Source organism: Cebus imitator, unplaced genomic scaffold (assembly GCF_001604975.1).
Source record: "Cebus imitator isolate Cc_AM_T3 unplaced genomic scaffold, Cebus_imitator-1.0 Scaffold80, whole genome shotgun sequence".
NCBI classification, from domain to species: Eukaryota; Metazoa; Chordata; class Mammalia; order Primates; family Cebidae; genus Cebus; species Cebus imitator.
The window spans coordinates 1125042-1130130 of NW_016107395.1; the positions used below are offsets into that span (position 1 = coordinate 1125042).

Here is a 5089-nt window from a genome sequence, read left to right on the forward strand (position 1 = left end):
AGGATGGTGATTACGGGAAAGCTGGCTCCTGGAGTGGGGATCTTGTGTCTAGATCCCAAGGCAGGAAGCTGCATGTTGTGTACAGCTATCACACAGGAAGTGTCTGAGATTGGAGTCTAAACTTCAGCTGTCTAATTTGGGACTCACTAGCCACATGTAGATATTTAAATTTAAATTCATTCAATTAAGTACAATAAAAATTAAGGTTCTTAGTGGCACTAGCCACATTTCATTGCTCAATAGTTACCTGTGGCTAATGGACACCATACTGGACAAGCAGACATAGAACAATTCCATTATCACAGAAAGTTCTGTTTGGATTGCACTGCCCTAAGGTACTGAGCCTAGGTACTCTTTAGAAATGTTAATTTTTAAGTCAAACTTACAAGTAATGGAATAAAATCTCTGGGGATGGGACTTGGGAATCTGAACATTTTAACATGTCTGCAGATAATTCTGATTGGAAAGCAGACGTGCAAACCATAATAAAGGGTACAGTTACTGATTAAAGTGGTGGGAGAGGCAGAGACAGTTCACAAAGAATCTTTAGCAGTAAGCTAAGAGACCAGGATTTAAATATGAACATGAAGAGATCCTTTGAAAACACAGAAGGAAGAAATTCTATTAGATTAGCACCCTCCAAACATTACTCCATTCTGTTACTAGAATGGTCTTCACAAAACTCAGATCTCCTCTTGTCAACAACTTTCCCCTGGTCAGTCTTTATGTTGCTTTTAGCTAATAACCAAAATCTCTGTCATGACCTGCAGACATTGCTATCAAGGATGTTTTAGAACCCTGACTCTTCCGTTCTCCCAACTGCACCATGAACCTGGGCAGTGATCTCAAACTTCTGTCACTTTCCTTTCAAAGATTAAAAATTGTTGTGTGTAGCTGTCCATCACAGGCTGGCTGTAGGCTTCCTGAAGGCAAAGTCTGTGTCACTGTCTGCCAGCACCCAGCAGAATGTCTAGCTCATAATAGTTTGTAATAGATATTTCACAAATATTCAGGTACAGTCACAAAATGAATGAATCCATGGAGATTCTCAGTGAAGATCCCTCATTGGCCTTCTCTTAAATCTGTGAGCTACAGTTTGATTTTTCTGTCAAAAAGGAGAATGAAACTTACCAGGAAGCTCATTTGTTAAAAAGAAGAGCATCTGACAATCTCTGGGCTATATCTCTTCTGGAAATGTCAGTTCTCTGAAGACGAATTCTTGAAAAGGTTCTTATACACTTATCTTCTTTTCACCTAATTCCACTATAATACAGTGGCTTTAATGCAGTATTATTGATTATCATTATAAATGTCATCAAATTCCAAATCCTATGTTAAATCTCTGCTTTGCCCTCTTTTATCATTCAGGATCTGCATGATCACCACCTACACCAGTCACTGCTTTCTCTACACTCCTCTGTCCTGGGTAAACCATACAATCTTGAATTTTGTAACAGTACCCTTCATCACCCTCGGACTATCCATGTATATGTCTGCCTGACCTTCCCATGCTGAAGTTGGCAGGCAGGAATGCAGTAAGTCATTCCCTGATATTAATAAATTGAACTGCTTTGATTTCTTCAGAAAACGCCCCAATTATCTAACCTCCCTGCAACAGATAGGATAGCCACACTCTGAAATAGCCTCAGGCTACCCTACTAATGTTCTGCTTTAGCCAAGCCAGTCTTTTCACCATCTCTAAAACCTTCCACATCTTTGTTCATTGTGAGGCCCACATACTTGATTCACTCCTTCCTTTTCACCTAGCTTCCACCTTTCCTTTAGACAAAGCTTCGTCATGAAACCTCCTAGACTACTCAAGTCACTAGGGTGTATCTTAACTCAGATTTTCAAACGTAGCATCTAAGATTGAGAGTCTTGTAAAAGTAATTTAATAAGGGTATGCTCTCTATAGAAGGGGAGTTAGGGAAAGAAGCAAGACAGAATAAGAGAGAAAAGATAAGCAAATATGTGGTCTTGTCTAGAGATTAGTTTCCACTTTATCCCACAGGGAGCTGTTGAATATGAATTTTATCACAAGAGCTGTTTCTCCCTTGAGTGGGGGGTCAACTGTTTGTGCCCCACTGTCAGTGAGTTATGGGCCACTGGCTTTGGTGGGAGTCTAGGGTATAAACCCTTCAATTGGGATAGTTTCCTTTGACCTAAGGCAATCCTCTACAGAATTCTCTTAAAACAGTTCTCGGAGAAGCTAGGGACAGGGAAACAATCAGTGAAGACTATCCGGGTAAGGCACCACTATAGTGTAATTTTTTTGACAGTTAGCTATACTTTAATGTATAATACTCAACTCAAGGTACAAAACAATTGCATTTAACATTGTTATAAATAAAAGAGACATCAGATGAGTAATCAAGGGCTTCAGGACATCAAGGGCCCCAGTTATGAACAGGATCTTCATAACATCCATGTTTAACATCTTTACTCTCTGGGTATAATTTTATAAGATCATCAATTTGAAGAATGATAACTGTGGCTTCTGTTGCAAATTTCAAACTTTTAACTTTAGCTATGGTTGGTTCAAACACTCCTGCTTGTTTGTCGTGTCCAGGTTTACCATTGCTCAAATCAAGACCAATCCATTTTAGATTTTTACGTTCTGGGTTAAGCTGAGCCTCATTGTGAAAAGCTCTTAATTTTGCAACCAGATCTGTGGAGTCCTGGGCAGCATTAACTGCCAGTGTATTAGCAATAACAAGAAGTCTTGCAAATTCTGCAATAGCAAGCTGTTCCCAAGAACTCATGCTGGTTGCATAGTTTTCAGGGTATATGGAAAAAGCTGCTTCTACAGCAGCCCCAGCTGGCATCACAGAATTTGACTCCAAAACTTTCTTCACTCTGCAAAGAGCATCATGTAGCGAGTGTTCCATCTCATCACACATTAAGTCATTTGCCCCATGTAAGATAACTGATGCAGATGCACGAGTCTTACTGGTTTTGTATTAAGATCAGCTCATCATCACAAATTGTCTCCTGTACCACTTCTTCACCTGTCCCAACATTACAGCTTGAAAAGTTTCTTCACCCTTCAAATTGGCCAGGGTTGACAGAGTTGTCCCTCCAGAAGCTTTAACAATGCATTTGAGGTCTCTTTTTAAAGCTCTCCTAATTGCTATAACACTAGCCTCTACAAAATACTTTGACACATATCATCAATTCCACCACTGATTAGAATAATATTGGCATCAGTTGCCAGGGTCTTTGAAATTCTCTCCTTGATAATATCTGATTCTGTCTAATTTGGTCCAGCTTTTCAGGGTCTGTAATGACCACGTTTACACCAAGAGTATTAGTCCATTCTCACACTGCTATAAAAAACTGTTTAGGTTGGGTAATTTATAAAGAAAAGAAGTTTAATTGACTCTCAGTTTTACAGGACATGGGAGGTCTCAGGAACTTACAATCCTGGCCAAAGAGGAAGGAAACACATCCTTCTTCACATGGCAGCAGAAAGGAGAAGTGCAGAGTGAAAGGGGGAAACAGCCCCTTATAAAATCATCAGATTTTGTGAGAACTCACTCACTATCAAAAGAACAGCATGGGGTCCTTCCCCCAATACGTGGGAATTACAATTTGGATCACAATTCAAGATGAGATTTTGGTGGGGATAAAAGCCAGACCACATCACAAAGATTCATTTTTGTTTTTTACGTGCTAAAGTCAAGGCAGGCAATTTATGCATTAATAATTCTTTGGGGCATGCCCTGTGATCCCACTACACAGCTGAGTGCATAGCCACTGATCAGCATATTCTCCACCTGACTTCTCCCATGGGCTTTCAGAATATTAACAGAATTGACTGGATAGTGAGGCTAGCCTCTTAATATCTGTGTATATAATACACATCTATATAATATATATAGATGTATATAATACAGCTATAAATAAAAAGAAACTATATAATAAAAAGAAACCACCATTTATTAAAAATGATTTTGGAAGACATCCATATCTCTCTCAGTGGCTTTAATCAAGCAATCTCTTCCCAGTTCATCTGTGTTCACAATTAGGTTTTAACGTATATAGCAAGGCTTCCCACTGAGGTAGTTCCATCTCCAACTTGTTTGTCTTGCAGGTCAACCAGCTCACAAGGAACTTTAGCTGCAGGATTGTTCTATCTCCAGTAACTTCAGGATGGCTGCACCATCATTAGTAATGGTTACATCACCAACATCATCTACCAACATTTTATCCAAGCCAACTGGACTGAGATAACTTTTTACAGTACTGACAATTGAAGCTGCAGCCATAACGTTCTGTGAGTGGACTACCTCCCCAGTGCTGCGGTCTCGGTCCTCAAACATGGACAGCGGTCCCTCCATCTTTACCACAGGGGTGTACATCCACTTCCACTCACACCGTGGGCAACCAGTGTCATGGCCCCTCAGCCACCCAGTGACCACAGCAGCGATGGCATGGAGCCTACTCGAGCGATGCCGCGGGGGCTGCTGGGTAACACCGCTCCATCATCTTCGCAGCTCCCCGGGCCCAGCCACGGGAAATCGTGGGAAGGCTATGGTCTAAATTTTTAGAGAGAGAAAACGTTTGTTTTTGTAGGGCATGGGAAGGGGGGAAACTTAGACATTACAACGCTTCATGGCTCTCCAAAGGACCAGTGTATAAAAAGATGTGCAATATATCCACAGTATCAACATTTTATGGGAGGAGGGAATAAATAGGGGGAAAAAAGTCTGAAAGCTCCTCAAAGGGGTAATGATGGGGAGAAAAAGGTTGAGAAACACTGCAATATGGGGTGCAGTCTGTTTGTTCTCTGAAGTCCTAATACATTTATTTCTACATGAATTGATTGTGCATGTGCTATTTTTTATTTCCCTCAGTGAATAGCACATCAGCACACAATAGTAATGGTCCTTTATTTGTGAAATTTATGTACAGCAACTGCTGCAGGTCATGGAAGAAATTCCACCTGGATCTATTTACTTCCTTCTTGAATAGGAGACAAGATTTTCCTTTCATTCCCTCAACTCCATCCAAAGTGTTTAAATTCAAAACTCTCAGTTCCAGAAATTGGAAGTTACAATGCACTACAATCACTCCATTGCACTCCAGC

The 5089-nt window shown here is 40.5% G+C and overlaps 1 pseudogene; it reads right to left on the reverse strand.

The window, feature by feature from the left end:
• Positions 1–2387: 2387 nt before the first annotated feature.
• LOC108307661 lies at positions 2388–4340 on the reverse strand (annotated as a pseudogene).
• Between the last annotated feature and the right edge of the window lie 749 nt (positions 4341–5089).